The sequence below is a fragment of the Gopherus flavomarginatus genome, chromosome 3 (genome assembly GCF_025201925.1).
Source record: "Gopherus flavomarginatus isolate rGopFla2 chromosome 3, rGopFla2.mat.asm, whole genome shotgun sequence".
In the NCBI taxonomy this organism is placed as follows: Eukaryota; Metazoa; Chordata; order Testudines; family Testudinidae; genus Gopherus; species Gopherus flavomarginatus.
The window spans coordinates 148,411,430-148,433,445 of record NC_066619.1 but is presented as its reverse complement, the minus strand read 5'-3'; the positions used below and the strand labels follow the sequence as shown (position 1 = coordinate 148,433,445).

Sequence of the window (22,016 nt, the reverse complement as noted above, 5' to 3'; positions counted from 1 at the left end):
AAAGATATTCACTTACTGCACAGGCTCTTTGGGATTCAGAATGAAAGGCTATAGATATAAAACTTTACTAAAACAGGAAGATAATCTGATTGCAGTAGCTCAGTGCATTTACCCATCAGTTTGCCTGAAAGGGGGATAGGAAGGATCAAGCTATAGATTAAGTTATGAAGCTGATTAATGAGGCGAAGGATTCCAAGGTATTTTAACCTCTTTGGTACGGGTTGCCACAGTGACAGAATTAATTTGCAATAGATACTGAAATGTACTTTATGAAATAGCAATTTAGTTATATTACAGTAGCACCTGTTGGGGCTTACTTACCATTGTGCTAAGCACTGTACCGACATATACTAAACGGCAGTCCTTGCCCCAAAGAGATTAGTGTCTAAATAGACAAGACACTTAAAGGGTGGGAGAGGAAATGTAGATATACATCATGTTGGTGTAGAGGTGGGATTAGAACCCAGCTCTCCTGCATTCAATCCAGTGCTCTATCTACTCCACCATGCTGTCATACCCTGTGGCTTGTCTGTAAGGTCTGAAATGTGATTTTTGGGAGCCCTAAACCGATCAGCAAACAGAGCTTTTTGAGGAGGGAAGGGGAATTCCTGGTTTTTGCATGCAGAAACATACGTTATTTAGAGTTGCTTGGTTTCTGAAAGCAATAAGAGGAAGTATGTAGTGGTTCATAGCAATTAACACTCTCTGTAAATTACTTACACTTCTTTTAATGTTGCATTGTAATTAGTTTTTAATGGCCATTGAGGAGGAAGGACTGGATTCTCACAGCCTTTTCCATACTGAGTATTGGACTCCTAAGCAGTCAGAGAGTCAGAATTAAAGCCCTTTTCAATGGACTAGGTGGAGCCATACTGCACGTGGGGCAGTGTGGAAATGCTGCCTCCCAGAGGCAGCCCTGGGATGGAATTGTGACTCCAGGAGCCACTCACCTCTCGCACAGGAGGGAGTGAATGACTACATGTCTTACAAGGGAACAGCTTCCTCTGCCCATGTGCTGAGGCAACTACTCTTGACCCCTTCCCAGCCCCCTTGTGGGGATGGGTGTGCAACAAGAAAGCAGGGCCTCCACTCTGCACCAAGCCGAAGATCCAAGTGGGTCGAGCCAGGGAATGGGAAAGCAGGGGAATGTGACTGTCCTGCTCGCCTTGAGCATGGCCAGGGCCAGGTCTAGCCCATGGCGAGGAAGGCTGTGAGAATCTGGCCCTTAACATTTCAATATGTTGGTCAGAATCAATAGGAGAAGCTAATTTTCAGCTAACTTGCATGTAGCCACAGCCCTGCCACAGGGCAAGAGAGCATTGGGAAGATTCCCACCTTAGAGAAGTAAGATGTCTCTTAGAGCTGCTCACTTTCACTGTGGGAAATTAATCTATGATGCCCCCTCCAGGGACACAACACACTCCCCCCACCCGCCCCCAGCTGTGCAGCTCTTCAGCTGGTGCACAGAGTGAAAGAAGGCTGAGCCCTGGCTGGCTCCACCCACTTTCTGAGTTGCTCCCAACCAGATACTAGCCCTTGTGCTCCCTGAAATATATGGGCTGCCATTTCGGCTAGTCCTTGCAGGGTAAGTCTTGCTACCAAGCCTGGGCTAGCTTTGTACACGTGGAGCACCCCCGTTGCAAAGTGCTACCTGTGCCTGACCCATGTAACTGCATCCACGGTTCTGTACTAGCCCGTGTGCTGGGATGGAGTTCTGGGGTATATCCTATGGTTCTTAGCGGTGCATTAAAGTGGGCTGCTCTGTTAATTCATTCACAGGGCTCTTTCTCTCTCACCTCGCAGGGAGCTGCTCTCTGTGGCAGGGACAGGGGACAATGCTTTATGAATATAATCTCCAAGTGGGGTTATTCATTGTTCATGCAGATAGTTCTGAAGGCGAAAGCAAACAGCATTTGGCAGCAAGGTCTTTTAATGAGCATGTCATCCAGGAACTCAGTTTGCAAACCACCAAGTGGGCCATAGCTCGCTCGACTGACTTCTCGACCTCTCCATTTCTTTCCTGTCCGCCACGCTTAGAAATGGATCTTCACATCACAACTTCCCCAGGGGGTGGGGTTGAGATTCTGGACAGCTGACAGTATGCGGGCAGGACGATTTCTTGGATGGCATCTCTGCTTGCTGCACTTCCACAGCCTTTGAGCCGGCAATGGTTGGGTTAAGACACAGTGCAGAAACAGGGCACAGTTAGACAGAAATCTACAACGCCGGTGGAATTGTGAAATAGCACTGGAGGACTAACAGCACCCACGCTTGATTCGCGTTTATTCTCACTGCAAAGTAGGCATGTTGCCAGCCCATGAAGTGGAATTCTAGCTCAAGCCTACACCCCCAGCTGTCCCTGTTAGCTCAGGCTTAATGGACTCGCCAGCCTGGGTGTGAGATTTTCCTGTGTGAAGAGATGGGAGAATTAGGGGCGACACATGGGCTCTCGCTGGGCTCACTGTGTAGTCAAGACATACCCTCACAAGCAGTGCATGCATAGTGGCTCCTCAGGGCCTCCCCTGCACTGCTGCATAAGGTGTATTGGAGCAGGGATATGATCTGCCCCTCAGTAATCCGGGTAGCTAGCAATCACTGCGCATTACTGCAAATCACTTACAGAACTGACCCATTTTTACTGTGCCTCAGCAATGAACTAGTGCTTTGCAGACACACTGGCAAAAGGCTCGTTACTGCCCGACTTTGGCCTGGTCAAGGGCAGCTTCTGGGTCAGAGCTGCAAGATGGCACATCTCTTCCCTGCAGCTTGTGATGGTCTCACAGTCCTAGCCCTCTAAGCTCTCACCTGTAGGCATTTGTAGCTGTCCTGCTGAATGAGTGCCACATAGATCTTTGCTTACCCTGGAGGGCAGAAGGCAACACCCTGAAAGGTGATTTCTTGGAGTTTGAGCTGAGAATCGCAGAAGCATCTGCCCAGTATGCCCTTCCCTTTGAGTGTCTAGTCCCACTACTTCAGCCAGATCCTCAACTGGTCTAAATCAGCATCAGTGTGTTGACTAGGGTTGCCAACTCTGACTGACGCTATTCTGGGAGACTTTTTTCCCCAACATGACGTAATGTCATTTTCTTAAAATATCCTATTAAAATCTCCCAGATTGCTTTCAATAGTCACCGGGAGATCGATGCTGATTCTGGGAGACTCCTGGCCACTCCTGGAGGGTTGACAACACTAGAGTTGACTTCAGTGGAGTTAATTCAATTTCCCATATATTGTCCATTGACTTCCATAGAGCGATGCTGATTTACTCCAGACAAGGATCTGGCCCTCTTTCTTTTTCAAGTATCCCACTCATGGGAAGGAATTGTAGAACCTCCCTGCAAAGTGAAAAGTGCTTCTGATGCTGTTTCATGTTTGTTACAACTAAATAATCTGCAATAACCATGTTTAATCTCTTCCTTCCCAGTGGTTTATGTCACCTAAAACAGTAGCATAACCAAAGTTTAATTTCCCATTGTTAATAATGAATTTATAGCGAGGCAGCAGTACCACAGGCGGTAGCATCTTTTACTATTTAATCCATGTGTAGAAAACTCTCTCCATGGGTTTCTCAATATTCATTTTACCACATTGTGGTCCATATACTAAAATGTCTCAGTTCTCAGCAGGAGGAATATTCTTCCTCGCTGTGCCATTAGTTTAAATATTCAGAACTTTTATGGTAGAGTTATTCTGTAACAATATAGTTACAGTGTGTAAACTATTGTATTGTACAATAAAAGGCATTTAAAACTTTTATTTATTTAAGGTTTATGATCATTAATGATTGTAGCCAAATGGGGTAGAATAGGGATTTGAGCACCTGACTGCACTGGCCACTAGGCTTCTGAATATTCTGCAGTGGGTTGGCCCCCTATGCTGGTTTTTCATGAGAAAGGGCTGACTTGATTGGGCATGGCTCCCAGAGAGAGTTCATGGCTGAGAATCCCAAGCCGAGATTGGCATCTCCCTTCAGACCATCAGTCAGTCATCTAGAGGGCCAGATCCATGGGAGTTAGGCACCTTTATGAATCTGAGCCCTAAATCCCATCTCTTCCCTCTGCATGTCAGGCCTTGTGAGCTTAGGCAGATCTCCACTTTCTTGGCTTCTGAGCATCCTTCTGTCTAGGCACCTACGTCTCCCCATGCGTGGTATGAGCCTGGGCACCTAACTTGGAGCTGAAAATTCCACCTGGACACAGGGCACCTAAAAGTTAGTGGTTGCAACTCCTAAGCCACTTTTTGAAGCTAACTCCAAGTGATTTAAGAGCCTAAGTGCCATTTTCAAAAATGACAAAGTCACTTCGGACCCTAAATCTCATCAAAAGTCAATGGAGCTTAAACTCCTAAGTGCTTTGTCACATGAAGTACTGTGATGGGGTCTCACTGGGTTCAGCCTCCTCATCCCACTCCCCAATGAGTGAGGACCACTTATAGCTGGTGCAACACCCATACTCTTTATTCCTGTGTCCAGTCCCCACCACCAAGCTCCAACTATTTACAGATTATTTACAGGTTCGGCCAAACACAGGCCTGAATAGCACCAGGCTCCCAACTCCTTCTGTGCCTACTCTCCCCTTCCTGGTCTCCATCCCCCTGGGCTCACTTCCTCCCAAACTTTTAGCCCCTGTTAACGAGGTGGGCAGGTGTGGCCAGTTTCCAGGCCAGTCCTAGCTAGTGACAAGCCTCTACCCATTTCCTCTGATTGGGGCTGGAGTGGCAAGAGCTGATTAGGGCATTCCCTGCAGCACTCTGCAACCAGTACTCAACAACAAATATTCCCACTGAGAAGAGTTCTTCCCCACAATCCAGTCTCAATGGGTGCTGGAAATCTGGCCAGCTGATTTAGATGCCTAAATGGGCACTGAGCTCTTTCAGAAGTTGGCCCTATGTGTCTTCCAAGCAACTAACATACTTTTGATCACTATACAGCTACTCTTAAGAGGTTTCTTCTGTTTGATCTGGAACCAATTCCAAAGCAATTCCCCATCATAAGTAAAAATAAATCATTATCAGACCAAGAGAATTTTGCGTACCAGAAAGAACTTTTAAAGTATAACCAGTGTATGTAAATAATATAAAATTAATGATTTGTTCTCTCAGTTTATACAGTAATATTCCTTTAAGAAATATTGGGGGGACATTGTTCTCTTCCAGCTGTCTCTTCTAGTGCTGGGTGAATGAGGTAATATTTACTAGACCAACTTGTGTTGGTGAGAGAGAGAGAAACTGTTGAGCTCCATAGAGCTTTTGGAAATTTGCCTACTGAGTTGGTCAGAAAATGTATTATCTATTCCTCAAAACAGTTTGAGATTTATTTATCTGGAGTTGTTTAAAAAAAAGTGTTTATTTTTTGTTTTGTTTTGTTTTTTTAACAAAATGAAATTCTGGGGAAAAAAATTGGTTCAGGTCAATTATTGGATTTTTTTTCCCTTAAAAGAGCTGCTCTATGAACTATTTTTGAAAAATTCTTTACCCTGTGTTAAGCAGGAAGACGGACTAGATCAGGGATTCTCAAACTGGGGGTCGGGATCCCTCAGGGGGTCATGAGGTTATTACGTGGAGCATCACGAGCTGTCAGCTTCCATCCCAAACCCTGCTTTGCCTCGAGCATTTATAGTGGTGTTGACTATATAAAAAAGTGTTTTTAATTCATAAGGGGGGAACATACTCAGAGGCTCGCTATGTGAAAGGGGTCACCAATCGAAACGTTTGAGAGCCACTGGACTAGATGGTCACAATGGTCTTTTCTTGTCTTAGAATCTGTGAATCAAAACATTTTATTCCAATGTCAAACATTGTTTTATTTTTAATTCTGTATATATACAAGTTTTGAAACAAAAATCAAAACTTTTTATTCTAAAAATGTCAAAACAATATTTTCAAAACTTTTTTCAACATTTTTCTGAAATAAAATTTCTTCATACTTGACACAATTTTGTAAAACATTTCAGTTTAATCAAAATGGCTTTTTCTCACACGAAATTCCATCTCTAGTCTCTTCCCATCCTGGTTTCTTATGGAACTAAAATGAGCACAAACGTGTAATTTACTTCTGTGCAAGCATTGTTGGTTGTTTTAGCTAAGCACTGGGAGTAGAAAGGGTTAGTTTGCTGCTGCAGAGATGCTAGTGGGAGCTGAGTTCAAGATCGTTTTTATATGGCTCCTGTAAAAATGCTACCTTGATGGGTTTGAATTCCTCATTAATGGGGTGTTGGGGTTTTGTTTAATCTATGACTAATTTTGGGCCTAATCTAGATGGCAGAGACCCCTTTTATGTATTGCCTTGTTGTCTGGCTGACAGATAACAAAACACAAGGCTCTTATTGTAAATCAGGCTCAAGCCACTCCTCTGTCTATCTAATTCAGGTTTTTGTTAAAACTCTCCGTATTTGGGCAGTGATTACACAATCAGGTTTAGCTGGGTCATGTTATCTAGCCACTAAAAGTGTCAGGTGCCATTATTATCCTCATAGTCAGAAGTGAAGAAAATATGATAAAAGCCAACTCAAAGAGGTGAGAATGCAGCTTTATTAATTTGAGGTTTAAGTCTGCCAGTTTAATGAAGTTGTTAAGACCTGAAGACAGAACTTCATTTAGGCTTCCATTCAGCAATGTATTTAAGCTTATGCCTACCTTTAAGAACATGAGTGCCATTGACTTCAAAGAGATTATGCATATACCTAAAGTTAGGCAATTTCTTAAGTAATTTGCTGTTTGGGGGAATTAAAATGTTTGGTTTAACAGCAGAATTGGAACACTTATTTAGGGTTTGTCTATACATGTCACTCAGGAAAGTTAATTTGAATTAACTAAAGGTGTGAATTTAAAGTGGATTAGAGAACCTCTGTTAAACTTCTAGGTGTATGCTTTTATTCTGAAATAAAGTGGATTTCATTTGATTTAAATTAATTCACTTTTTAATTAAAATAAATTAGATTAAGTCCAATTTAATTCTGAATAAGAGCATCCATGCAGGGGTTCCATGTGATTTAATTAATCCACTTTAAAGTTAATTCAGACTAATCTTTCTGAGTGTCCCCAGGTCCATGCCTTAGATTGTAATGATTTAGATTATAAACTCTTTGAGGCAGGGATTGTCTTTTTGTTCTGTATTTGTGCTGTGTCCAGCACAATAGAGTCCTGGACTTTCATGCTCTAACTTGACTGACTACTGCACACTACAATGGGGGTTTGTAATTATAAATAATACTGTTGGTTGAAAATGGGAACTATTTTAGATGGGAATTAAATTCTTTTGATCATTTCCCATAAAAATCATTTTTGATAGAACACCGAAATGCATTTTTTTTCCTCTTTGAAAATTGTTTTTCTTTTCAATAAAAAAATTCAGCATCTGAAAACAAAGAAAAAAACAAAAAAACATTTTTACCAAAAAATGGAAAAAAAAACAAAAAAAGTTCAGTTTGGTCAAAGAAACATTTTTTTGGTCAAAGAAACACAGAAACCTACAGTCTCAAATGATGGAAACATTATTCAGTTTGGTCCAAGAAACATTTATTTATTTATTTTTACTTGGCGGAGGGAAACCCACCTACAGTCTCTAATAAATAATGGAAACATAATGAGGATGCTAGCACTTTTTGTCTTAAACATGCTTTCCAAACTAATCAATCTACACCACATGCCTTTGGGGCAGATAAATAATGTTATTGCCAATGTAGAGACATGGGAAACTGAGACAGAAACTTTAAATGGTTACAAAATAACAAAGTATAATAGCTGTAAAGCTATCCCTCCTCTGACCCCATACATGTCTGGATAATGCAACACCATGCAGGAGGAGAGGACATGGTTTATAGAAAGGATCAGGTATTCCTGTTCCCTCAGAGAGGAAGAGACAAGTCACCTGGTTCTTCTCCTGCTGAGCATGCACTCTTGCCTGCTAGTGATGGCTAGGTTGAGGAGTCTGCGCCAGCCTTGATTAATGGGCGGGGAGGTGTTATTTAGCTCAAGCAGGCTTGTGTTTCATGATCCTGAGTTCCCAGGTTCAGTCCCCTCTCCAACAACAACCCATCCAAGTGAGTGGTGGTACACTGGTGTAAAGTGGGAGTAATGTCATTGAATAAAGACATGAAAAGTACTTCACTTAGGAAAGAAAAATCAAATGTATGACTACAAAATGGGAAATGACTGCACAGGCGGTAGTACTGCTGGAAAGGATCTGGGGGTTATAATGGACCACACACACAATATGAGTCATCCATGCACTGAAGCTGCACAAAAGGCTAATATGATTCCGGGATACATTAACAGTAGTGTTGTATGGAAGATACAGCAGGTATCTGTCTGGCTCCGCTCAGCACTGGTGAGGCCTCAGCTGGAGTACCGTGTCCAATTCTGAGCACCACAATTTAGGAAAGATCTGGAGAAACTGGAGAGAGTCCAGAGGAGAGCAACAAAAATGATAAGAGATTTAGAAAACTTGACTTAGGAGGAAAGGTTAAAAAAACTGGGCATGTTTAGTCTTGAGAAAAGAAGAATGAGGGGGACCTGATAACAGTCTTCCGATATGTTAAGAAATATTATAAAGCAGACAGTGATCAATTGTTCTCCATGTCCACTGAGAGTAAGACAAGAAGTTATGGGCTTAATTTGGAGCAAGAGAGACTCAGGTTAGATGTTGGAAAAACTTTCTAACTCTCTGGGTAGTTAAGCTCTGGAATGAGCTTACAAGGGACGCTATGGATTTCCCATCATTGGAAGCTTTTGAGAACAAGTTGGACAAATACCAGTCAGGGGTGGCCTAGGTTTACTTGGTCCTGCCACAGCGCAGGAGGCTGGACTTGATGACTTCTGGAGGTCCCTTCTAGCCCAACATGTCTATGATTCTATGAAGTCTGTATAATGAAATTGGAGTATGTAAGAAGAGAATCAATCTCCAAGGCCTTATGTTTCAATGTGTTGTGAGAGGAAGTTGCCAGATCCCCAAAGAGCAGCAATTCTCAGCCTTTTCCATAACAGGACCAATCTCCTCCTCTCTAGTCCAGACCTGTTCAGGACCACTCTCCCAATGTAGCCATATGGGAAGATACCTTGATACCTGTTTGGGAACTCCTGGGGCAGGGCTGCTTTCCACAGGCTGAGAATCTTTGCCATAGAAAAAGCAAATTATTTGGCTTGAACTCAATATGAGATTGTGAAAGAGGCCAGGGAATGGGCTGGTATACATTACTGCAGTCCAGAGGCCATCTTCTGGTAAGAGGCAAGATAAATGAAGTGCACAGAGTATGGGGAAGTAATGGGGGAATAGGAGTCCTAGCAAATTTGTGTGATCAGTGTAAAGAGGAGAAAGAGAGAGCAGGAAATGAGATGCTGATAGGATCAATGAATGGGAGAAAAATTGAGTTCAAGATAGAATAGGTGAGCTGATGATTGGGAGGATATGCCAGTGGATGACTAGAAGAATGGATCATATATGAGCCTAGGCCTTGGATTCTGTGGTCAATTTGACTACAATTATGTGGCAAGGCCCTCTGATTTCTGTAATGCAGCACCAAGGAATTCTGGGGTAAATTGAACTCTGCAGTAGTGATAATAGCAAAAGAACATACAATTTGTTTTAACTAGTTCTACATGCTCAATGTCCTTAGTATACAATTGTCTTAATGCCGACTAACGCATGAAGCAGCAAAGCAGAGGCTACCCCTCTGATACTTAACGCATGAAGGTATCATAAAGCCACATTTTGACAAAGCTTTCTGATTTATTACACCCATTTACATCACTTGGGAATCTGGTCCCAGGAAATAGATATGCTGAATAAGAAGGTGGATTTTTTACAGTCACTTTTCTGACCATAATTTCGAGACACAAGTGACCTCAGACACTTGGTTCATGGCTGAGATTTCTGAGTCAATGCATAATGTTACATATAATGCATGTTGCTTTACCTTGGCACAACTGCACAAGCCATGAACTAATGCGTGTCAACACTGTGAACTCTGAAAATGTTGTAGCCTTTTGCAAAGGCAAGCTGTACACACATAGTTGGTTTTGTTCTTTAGTTAATTAAGTCAAATAGTTTTCAACTTCCAGAGCTATCAGCAAGGAACAGATTGAGTTTGCCTGACACTGTGCTATGGTAAAATGTTGTTTAGGCCTTTCTTTGGCCCACATATATTGTCGGCCCTTTGTTAGGGCCCAGCGGCTTCAGTGAAATCTACTGATAAGGGAAGCAGGGACCTTCCTGCTGTTGAAATTGGCCAACTGGCTGATCATAATTCATCAGATGCCACTGCTAATAAGGGCAAGTAGAATGCTATGATTGTTTTTCTCTCTGTCTAAGGAGCAAAAGCCACAAGCATATGACTAACCTTGCCAGAATGTCAGTTCTGCAGGAAAGCAGCTGGGAGCCTAGTGAATTTTAAGAGAGGCGAACGTTTTATGTTCAGTTGAGCATAGCACATGTGGAAGAATGAGTGCATACGTATTATAGGCCTTCCCTTGTGGGTTGTTATTGTTGTAAGGGCGTAGACAATGTAGACAGAATTCCAAGTAACTAAAGTAGCCAAGTCATTTTCCTAATTGCTAAGTGCTGATTTCTATTCCCCTGACTCAGAGTAGTGCATTACTCGACTGAAACCAATGAGATTACTGGGAAGGTGGGGTGCTCCTCACTTCGAGGAAGGCTGATAGACTCTGGCCATCTGACCTGTCTATATTTGGATCATTTTGTAGGAACTGTGGCTCAGTGGGGTGGATTTCCAAAAAATGTTCAGTGCGGGTGTACCTCTGGCTCCTGTCGATGTTGATAGGTTTGGTATTCATTTCATTGGTAACAGAGGTAGGCCAATGCTGCGTCCTGTTGTTTAAAGGTCTCTTCTGGGCTCTTATGAACGAGGAGTAACTGGGCCCTGCTCAACCAACTTCATACAACTTTTGAACAGTGGAATATGGAGTTGCTAGACACATTAGCTGGTGACTCTTAGATGGCCGCCCAGTCCAAGTCCAGGTCCTGACCCCACTCATTCCCTTGAGATATATGGGAGGTCTCAATGAGAGTTTTTGGTTAGTAGGACAGGATAATTTAATCTATATAACACAATGGCAAACATCTTTATGGAACACATTTAATATGGCACTCAGGAGAGGTATGTGCTTTTAGAAGTAGGGGTCCCATAGCTAATCCCAGTTGCCCACGATCTACCCAGAGGCATGGGCATGTGTAACAATTATATAAATAGTATTACTGGCTGGGAATCCCCAGTGCCTAAGGGACCCAAATCCTGTTGAATTCATTCTTGGAAAATCCCATTCTCGTACTCGTGAACACATTCTTAACTCTAACAAGCTGTATGCACCACAGTATTTTCCATTTTTGTCTAATTGTGAGGGTTAGATTCTTGTTACTGTTCATTCTATACCAAGTCCATGTCAAACGTAGAATATTAGACCTAAGGAATGCTGCATGACTTCTGATTTATGCAGCAGAATAGCAATGGATTTTGTACAACATGTTCACTGATCAGAAAATCGTTGGATTACTGTGAATGCCCTTGATTCTTTGTATTGTAGCAGAGGAATGCCATGAGGCTAAAGAAGTGGTTGGGCATGCGAGGGTGCATGTACATAACAGTGGCTTGTGACCGCCCACAAATTTGAAATTAACAAGAGGCTGCAAATAAACTGTCACTCTCTCCCATGCTCTGCCCAAACATCCCTTCTGCGTTCTGGCTGCAGAGTCTGAAAGCCATTTGGAACAGCAAGCTACTGGCTTCTAATCATCTCTGTGTAACTGAAGTAGAGTCACATCGAGACCACTGCTCTGGCATGGGCTGAATTGACTCTCAGTTTGGGAGCATCATAAAATGCTAGTATTAGGGATGTGGTTAATAGATTCTTTAGATCCTCAAAAGTGTACTCCTGTGGCTTTTATCCCAGATCCATGGAGTCCATTTTATATAGTTCAGAAAGAGCTTGCCTGTTTAAGGACAGACTAGGTAGGAATTTAGCCCAAGAAGTTATTGTACTGAAGAACTGATCTATATTTTAAGTTTAACTATGGCCAATGCTCAGCACCAGATGAGCCAGATTTCCAAAAGATCTTAGCACTCAAACACCTTCCATTTAGGTACCTAAATAAGAGAGGCAGGGTTGCCTAGTCAATAACATACTGGACTGAGACTTAGAAGATTTGGGTTCTCCTTCTGGTGACCTCAGGTAAGCAGCTTAACCTCTTTTTGTCTCAGTTTGTGAAATGGAGATAACCCTCCTTTGAGACCTCTAGATGAAAAGTTCCATGGACATGCTACTCACTGTTCTAAATGACCAGGTTTTCAAAAGGGCCACTTCATTTAGGTGCCTATAGGGGAGCTGATGAATGCTGAATTCTTTTTGAAATCCGGCCCACAAATACACCTAGTGCCCCATAACTGCCAGTCATTCTCTGTCCATGTTGGAGCTAGGTTGCAGATGGGTATGCGCGTGTCACCTGGGTTGTGCCTGAATATAAACAAAGCTAGAATGACTGTGCACTGATTTGGAATCACTTGTTCTTTTTTCAGGGGCTGGCAGGTATGTGTCCTAATGAAGTGGCAGAGAGCCTTAATCCTCTGCAAGGAATGGGGAGGGCTAGTAGCATCCAGCATCCCAGGACTGGGGAGAGAAAACCTGGGACAGGCCTTCCCTCTTTTCTGCCATAGCCAGCAGAGCAAGCCTGGTACAGGGTGGGAGCTGCACTCGTTTTGCTGTTCACTCCTCCAGTGATTCTGCGGGGGGGGGGGTTCTGACTGAGTCTGGAAGAATTCCTCCTTGGACGGCTGCTCCACCTCAGACACTTGCAGCACCAGCCAGGATGCAGCCTTAAATAGCTAGAAATACTGCTTCGCTGTCACGGTAACCCCAGGCCAAGAAACACTGGTCTGAGCAGACCCTGTCTTCAGGAGTTAAAATATAGCTCTGCGGATTTGGGGAAATGTTCAGGTGTTGGGGACAAAAAGTTGTTTGACTATCCAGCTAGTATTGCAGGACTTTACTGTCCACTGCAAACCTGCCTCCAAAACCCTTAACAACAGTTGAGATAAAAGGTCAAAAATAGAGATCATTTGAAGATATTGCCAAAAAGGTTCCTTGCTGACTTTCCTGAGGTAGCAGAAGTATAAGTGGGGGTAGAAATTGGTCCAGAAGTTAATGCTGCATATTAAGATTTAACACAGTAATACTTGGAGATGGGATTTTTCAAAGGAGTTTAAGGGAGTTAGGTATTCAGTGCTGTAGGATTTGGGTGCCTGTGTTTTGAGTGCCTAACTCTCTTAGGTTCCTGAGAAATCCCAGCCACTGTCAACACACACACACACACAGAAAGTAATGGTCTCTATAATGTATATAAATAGAAGATATGCAGTATCATATTTTCTATGTAGTATGCACTGTATCCATTTGGCCTAGACTCAGAATTGTAGACCCAGCCACCCTCTGTCTTTCATTTGTCAAAAAACTAAACTCACTCTTTTAGATTACTTATATACTGCAGCTGTGGGTTTTTGTCCACATGATTGCCCCATACATGCTTAAAATATGTCATAGCTATTGCTTTGCTCATAGCCTCAGGCAGTGACCCAAACTCATTGCTCCTAGCAAGGGTGCTTTCTCAACCACTCCCATCAGCTCCCATCCCTGTGTACACAGTACCTTGTTAACAGCTCTCACTGATGGAAGTGTCACCCATGAACTGGCAAACTACCCTTACATGGCATGGAAAGAGCCATGATACATAGCTGAATAAGAGCAGCAGGGAAAGGTTAAATGGCCTCTCTGGAGTCCCATCCCACAGCTCACCATAAATGAAATAATACTACACTATTCCAAAACGCAATCTGATCCACACTAGGGGTCTGTTCCATGGCAGTAGAGAAAGGGCACGTCAAAAGTGTTATATAGAGGAATCAGCTAGTATATGCTCATAAAGACTTATTTGTGACTCTGTGGGCTTCTAGTTTATATGTATGGGATTTTCCTGCTATTTCTTATTTCATCAAAATAATGTTTCTGCTTTGGGCTCCACGCTCCCCTCCCCCAATTCATCTTCTTTTTATCTTTTGATTTAACTAGTGCATGCAGTGCTATTAACTGGCATTAGAAATCCTGTGATCCCCTCTGGTGGCCCCACTGGGCTCATATCAAGGCTCTAATCCAGCTGCATCAACCAGTCAGATAAATTGTCTCATGTCCCTGCCACATTCCATTTGGATTACAAGCAATGAATAACTTTAAGGAGCTCCTTTCACCTCTTCTGCAGTCATGTCTCCTAAATATACTCACTACCTCATGCAGTTTGGGATTATAATCCCTGACCTGATTGTTATTCAGGGCAGTCAGGCTTTATTGGCATGACACACAGTACAAATGCTACCAAAGGGTAAATAAAATAAAAGCCAGACCCATAGGGACCTGTCAGAGGCAGGAATAATCTGATCCATGCAGGATAAATGAGAGATCAGGCTGTATATGAGGCCTCCTCCCCTGTGTCCCTTTGTCATTAATCTCCATTAATGCTGATAGAATTAATATGCTAGGGGCTACTAATGTTCTATAATCACAGATCACTTTTTGTGATATTTTTAGTAGGTGCTGTCAGGTCAGAAGTTATTGACTAACCCATTAAGCGTCTGATGTTCAGACATACTAAATGCCCAGCAGCTCCAGCTGAGACCAATCCCAGCTCTGGTTCCTGTGAAAATGAGGCACTGAGGAGGTGCGCCATTTTCAGAAATGTGTTGCGCCTGCTGGCAGAGAGTGGCTCTTTGTCTGCTCCTAGTGGCTGGACCACAAGTGGACATTTATGAGTCTGCAACTTCCTCCAAGATAACTGGTATGGTCTTGTAGCTCAAGGTGTACAGGCTTTAGATCCAGAGCTTCCAAATTCAGTCCCTGCAGCTGACCCCTCCTGTGGCTTTGTTATAAGTGCACCAAGGCATTGTTTGGCCTTTTATTTTCAAAAAGGAACTAGTGGTTTGAAAAATGTTTGAAAATAAAGAGTTGACTGAGGGGAGAGGGGGCAGGAGATATCCTAGATGATTCCTTCTCATCCTATATTTCTATGGTTCTATGCACATAGAATTGGAGTGTTCTCACACAACCAGTTGTGGCTACACATCTGATTGTGCCAGTGGTTAACCAGGCAATGGGAGATGGGGTGAGTAGGGAGAAATAGAGGCCCCTCTGATAGAACAGTGAGTAAAGATGCTCCTAAGACCCTGGTGATGAGCTCCTGCTCATAATGGGTTTGCCAAAAAAAATAGACTTCTTCAATGCCTCCCAGAAAAAGGGACAGTTGGGGGATGGGGACAGTGACAGATTTGCGGCATACTGGGAGGGAACAAAAAAGGAAGGCAGCTATCCCCTGCATGGGATATGAGATGGGAAACTCATAGTGGGGACGGAAAAGGAGGGTATGACCCTTCTGAGAGCAGTCCACACTCCTACAGAGCAGCACACACTATTGTACAGGTGTCACTATACGTGTCCCTGGCAGAATCCATGTCCAACACAGGAATGTTTGTTGCAGAGCACTCTCCCTATCGTAATACTAACTATAGAGCAAGTCAATATTTTTAGGTGAAAAGGAATTTCCCCAGTTTTTTTTAAGGCAAACTTTTGCAGAAGAAATTCATTTTCAGTGATGATTGTTCTCCAGGTTTTCAAAGACTAAAACATTTTCTAAAACACCAAACATTTTCTTGGGAAAAGATTTTCAGTTTTTGAAAACTGATTTTTTTTTTTTGTCTAAAGTGGTTTTCAAAAACCAAAATATTATGGTTTTTGGTTTAAATTTTTTTATTGAAAAACTCACTTTTTGAAGGAAATTTCAACAAAAAGAAAAAAAGAAACCAGAATATTTTCCAGGAAAAAAAAAAGAAGGTATTTTTATCAGCTCTAAATAAGAATACTGCAGGTGATCCCCAGCACTTATCCCATATGCTGCCCCATGCAGCGATCTGTATCTATGAGAGGCTTGTTCCTCGGGCATATGAGATCAGCTAGCCCATAGCTTGTAGATTGCTGCTGCTTGGGCAAAGTCAGGCTTGCTCCATACTCAGAGCTTGCCTGCTTCTCCTCCTCCTGGCTGAGTCTGAAATTGACCAAAGGCTCAGGAGAGAGCATGTTTCTGCTGCAGTGCTAAGTTGCCACAAACTGCTGCCAAACACTGCTGCTCTGTCCCTGGCTACTCCCCACAGAACAGCTGCTGTGAGCTTGCTGCCTAGTGCAGGCAATTACCGGCTTATTTTTTTAGTGCACACCTTGGATACTAGTGCAGAGAGGCAATGAGATCTGTTCCGTAAGGCAATGAGCTGGGATTCAGGGATTCATGCTGAGTGATCTCAAGCAAGCTACTCACCTCTCTCTGCCTTTCTCCTCTGCCACCCTTTGTCTATTTAGTGTATATGCTTTTCCTGGCAGGCACTGTCTCCTGCTATGTGTTTGTCCTGCACTTAGCACAATGGGACCCCCAGACTGTTAGACGTCACTGTAATATCACTTATAATCATTCTCACTTCCACCTGGGCACAGGGCTGCCCAGAGGATTCAGGGGGCCTGAGGCAAAGCAATTTTGGGGGCCCTTCCATAAAAAAAAATTAATACTCTACAATACCATATTCTCGTGGGGGGCCTGGTGCAAATTGCCCCACTTGCTCCCCCCCCCACAGGCGGCCCTGGTAAAAATAAACCTTCTGCATCTTGGCACAAACCCAGTTTTGAGAAAACTTCTTTACAAAGTATCACTGGTTCTCAGCATCAGCTAGTGCTAAAAGGCACTAAAGCTCATTAAAAGGGTTGGACAAATATTTTTCGTCAAAACTTTTTCTGGATCGAAAACTAGGAGTTTTTAAAAAGCAGAAAAAAATCACGGACAATGTCTGCTTTCCTTCAAAATTTGTTGTGATTTTTTTAATTGAAAAGCTGAAATTAGTCTGCCAAAACCTGAATATGGTTTGGGGTTTCACAAGTGTGTGGCCAAATATTTGCTGCTTGCTGTGATTGACTGTTTAAAGAAACAATAAAAAATTTCTGCTTAAAAAAAATCCAAAACTTTTGAACCACCTCAGCTTGTGACCAAACACCTGAGCCCATCCAGTCAGAGATTTTTCCAGGTGTCTGATACTCTGCTGGCTTCCTTGACTCATACCTGTCTCCATAACTTTGGGTTCATTTAGGTTAGAACGTAAGAACAGCCATACTGGGTCAAACCAAAGGTCCATCCAACCCAGTATCTGTCTACCGACAATGGCCAATGCCAAGTGCCCCAGAGGGAGTAAACCTAACAGGTAATGATCAAGTGATCTCTCTCCTGCCATCCATCTCCATCCTTGGACAAACAGAGGCTAGGGACACCATTCCTTACCCATCCTGGCTAACAGCCATTAATGGACTTAACCTCCATGCATTTATCTGTTTCCTAGGGACTGGCTCCATGGGGTCCCTCACAAACTGGAGACAGTTACTGTGGGTTTGTTTTTAGTATAGCTTATGTACATACTCCACGAACTGAGCATTTGAGCTTGGTCCCGAATCTGGGATGAGCCTATGTTGTGAAAACTGAAATGCTCAAAATAGCACATGCATGTGAATGGACATAGGATGCTAAAATTAAATTAACCCAGGGGTTCTCAAACTGGGGGTCGGCACCCCTCTAGGGGTCACGAGGTTATTACTGGGGGTTGCGAGCTGTCAGCCTCCACCTCAAACTCTGCTTTGCCTCCAGCATTTATAACAGTGTTAAATATATAAAAAAGTGTTTTTAATTTATAAGAGGGGAGAGTCACACTCAGAGGTTTGCTATGTAAAAGGGGTCACCAATATAAAAGTTTGAGAACCATTGAATTAACCCCTCTAGAGCCTCAGAGAATGTGTGTGGGGGGGTCTCCCCTGGTAGAGTTGGGAAGGATATTGCTCTTCTCATGTGATCCCTCCCCCAGTGGCTAATTTTAAATGAAGCTACTCTCCCCTGCCGTGAATCTCCCTATCGCACTGAAATTAAGAATAGGCTATAATTTGGTATTTGAGAAGTGGAAGGGATGGTAGCCCTAATAGAAAAGCTAACAGCTTGGCTCTTCTGCAAGCCTCAAACTGCTGAATGAGCTTTAGGGTAGAGAAGGCTGTGCCTCCCAAACAGCCTGGCCCTGCCCCCTATCCAACCCCCACCCACTTCCTGCCCCCTGACTGCCTGCCCCCCCTCAGAATTCCTGACCCATCCTCTCCTTTTCCCTTCACCGTCCCCCAGAGACCCCCCACCACACCGGGACCCCACCCCTGCTCCCTGTCTCCTGACTGCCCCGACCCCTATCTCCCCCCCCCCGCGGAGTCCTGACAGACTCCCTGAACACCCACAATCCAACCCCCCCATTCCCTGTCCCCTGACTGCCCCCCCAACCTCTGCCCCCTCCCTGTCCCTGACTGTCCCTGGGACTTTCTGCCCCACAGCCAACCCGTCCCCGGCCTGGCCCCTTACCCCAGCTCCCCCCTCACTTGGACCCTCAGCCCATCCAGGAGCTTTCCTCGACAGAGGCAACGTGGCTCCGGTGGGGCCTGAACTCTGCCCCGCTCAGAGCCACATGGCAAGGGGGCGGGGCTGCGAGCTCCAGGCTGAGCGGAGGGAACTGAGCTCAGGCCCCGCTGGAGCTCACAGCCCTGCCCCCTGACCATGCGGTTCTGAGCGGGGCGGAGCTCAGGCCCCGCTGGAGCCATGCTGCAGCACTGTCCAGGGATGCTGCTGGGTGCACAGAGGCTCCAGGAGAAGGGCGGAGACTTTGTCAGGCCAGGGACGGGGACGGATCCTCAGCCATTCTCGTGGGGGCCCCTGCGGAGCCCAGGGCCTGGGGCAAATTGTCCCACTTGCCCCTCCCACCCCGGGTGGACCTGCCTGGGCATGCTGCACTGGGAAGTCCATGATGAGCCTGTTTTCTTGAGGACACCTTGACCCCTCACCCTCCAGACACATTCACTCCACAAACTCTGACAGCCTCAGTTCACTTGGGGATGAAGTGGCATGAAAGAGGTGAACAGCGCTCACACTGGCCTCTCTGCACAGCCGTGAAGTTCCCCCAGCTGTGCCCTCCTTTACACAGACTCCGTGTTTTTGCTTCTTCCTCCCTGTCTACTGACAGCCGGAGTTAGGGAAACACTTATTTGGAGAGAGGGGAATTGTACACTGGCCTAATTCAATGGAGCAAAACCTTCTGAAAATTGAGCCTTACCTTTATCAGCAGAGATTTTCAAAGCCACTGCATTGAATAGGATGCTCAGTTGGAACGTTAGTGGATTGACACCATCAGAGAATTTGTCCCATAGCAGCTAACAGAGGAAAAAGGAAGAGTTTTAATGTCCCAAAATAAAAGCTATCTCAGTTTAAAGACTAGCTCTCAAGGAAAGTCATTTATAAGCGCTGCTAGAGATAGATTTAAGAAACAACGCATGGGAGAGGGGGTCCATTGATGGATTGCCAAGCACTATTTGGAGAAAGCTATTCAAATTTAAATTGGTTTAAACCACAAGCATTTAACATTTAGAGTTCTAACACCCTGCAAACAGCCACCTTTAAGGTAAATCAGTGTTTCTCAAACTAGGGTTGCTGCTTGTGTAGGGAAAGCCCCTGGCGGGCAGGGCCGGGCCGGTTTGTTTACCTGCCCCATCCGCAGGTCCGGCTGATCACAGCTCCCTCTGCTGGAAGCGGCAGCCAGTAAGTCCCTTGGCCCATGCCGCTTCCAGCAGCCCCCCATTAGCCTGCAGCGATGAACCACAGCCAGTGGGAGCCGCGATCGACCGGACCTGCGGATGGGGCAGGTAAACAAACCTGCCCGGCCCGCCAGTGGCTTTCCCTACACAAGCGGCAACCCCAGTTTGAGAAACACTGAGCTAAATAGTCCATTAGTTATGAATCTATATCCCTTATACTCCTTTCTGCAGTGTTATACACTTGAGTTACAATTCGCTCATTACAGTCTCTTGTAAATATCTAGTACTACATAGTTTTAATCCTGGATTTCATTCCAGAGAGACTAGACGATCACATCCATGCTCCATGTTGTTCTGGTCTCATCATATTTCCCCCAGCAGGGATTCTCTAAAGCTTTGTGTCAGTATCAAAGGAAGGCTGTTTTCCATGAGCTGGACTGCCCTGAGAAAAGGGTGATGCATAGCTGCATCGCCCAATGGAGAGACTAGAGAATGGAGTGTGACTGAGCCTTGGTCTATGCTAGGAAATTAGGCTGGTATAACTTTGTTGCTTAACTGAATGCTGCAGTTAAACTGGCCTAACCCCCAGTGTAGACGGTGCTAGGTCAATGGGAGATTTCTCCCGGCAGCCTAGCTACCGCCTCTCGGGGACGTGAAGTACCTGTGCCAATGGGAAAAACCCTCCTGTTGGTATAAGTGGTATTATCTCTGAAGCGCTACAGTGGCACAGCTACAGTGTTTCCAATATAGACAAGCTCTTGGAGTCCCAGTGACTTCCTGGCTTTCCCCTTGCTGTGGGGCAGGAGTAAGGCCTGGTCTACACTTAAAACATATACCAACATAGATGTGTCAGGCAGAGGTGTGAGAAAAACAAACCAACCCAGCAACATAGCCATGCTGACAAAATCCCAAGTGTAGACGCAGCTATGCCGACAGAAAGTGATTTCTGTTGGCATAGCTAATGTCGGTTGGGGAGGTGGAGGTTCCTACGCAGCAGATCTTCTCCTTCTCTAAGTATGCCGTGTCTACACTGGGGGCTCTGCTTATATAGCTATGCTGGCATAGGCGCTGTAGTATATCCATAGCCTGAGGGCTGGTCTACATGGAACACTTACCCGGGCATAGCTACATCTTTAAGGTGTGTGGAAAATTCACACCCTTGAGAGACCCAGCTCTGCTGACTGATCCCCCCAGGATAGACAGTACAATTCTTCTGCCAACCTAGTTCCCGCCTCTCAGGGAGGTGGGTTAGTGATGGGAGAACCCTTCCCGTCGCTATGGTGACTGTCTACGCTGAAGTGCTACAGCAGCTAGACGACTGCATCCAGATTTGCGGAGTAGCTTGCTTCCACTCTGTGCACCCAGGCAACTACTGTGGCTGATGAGTGGGCAGAGAGGAGACAGAGCCAGGACTCCACTGTTCACTTGCTCACATTGGGGATAGAGTCGTGGGCAAGCAGTCCCCGCTTTTCTGCCTGTGGCAGAAGTCACAGTCTGAGTGGGGCTCAGGAGGATGGGGCTCACTTCATCTTACTGCCTCCAGAAGCTGAAGAAGGGCTATGACCATGTATCCAAAGGGATCTACTTTTCTGAATGTCCTTTCCTCTTAAAATTGTGGTGCTATGTCAGCAGAGCCCACTAGTGTAGACACAGCATACTCTGACAGAAGGAGGAGTGCTGGTCCTTATAGACCTCTATTGACTGTCTGTGCACATTTCTCTCCAAGGCTTGGGAGTGCTATCCCTCATCAGTGATTTCAGTTGGAGGCTTTCACTGAATAAGGACTGCAGGATGGGCCCCAGACTTCATATGGCAATGAGCTATAAATGGCTAGTTGAAGTATGTTGTAATAACTGCTGCTGGGTGGGAAAGAGTTTTCCCATCCTGCAACAATTGTCAAGATTTCAAAAACTTTTACTGTCCCAAATTAGAATGAAAAGTCAAAGTCATGCACATTTTTATGAAGCAAAAATTCAAAATCAGATTTCAGGTTGGGTCAGTCAAATCACTTTGTTTCAATTTCAACCATTTTTGAGGGGTTTTTTCCCCACTTGCTTGTATGATAATTAGCTCAAGTTTTGAAATGAAAAGTTATTTTTGAACTGGAAATGAAACCTTTGGACAATTTTGAAACTTTTTTCATTTTTTTTCCAGTTGAAAAAAATGGTCAGAACTAATCCCAGGACTTGAGGGATGTATATTCCCAGCTTCCAGCAACAGAGACTAGGGACATCATTCCTGCCCATCCTGACTAATAGCCATTGATGGACCAATCCTCCATCAATTTATCTAGTTCTTTTTTGAACACTTTTATAGTCTTGGCC

General features: G+C 44.4%; 1 protein-coding gene across 3 annotated transcripts in view; it reads left to right on the top strand.

The window, feature by feature from the left end:
• The window catches only part of TECRL (trans-2,3-enoyl-CoA reductase like), a 117,766-nt gene that overhangs the window by 74,151 nt on the left and 21,599 nt on the right, over positions 1–22,016 (top strand). The window lies entirely within an intron of this gene.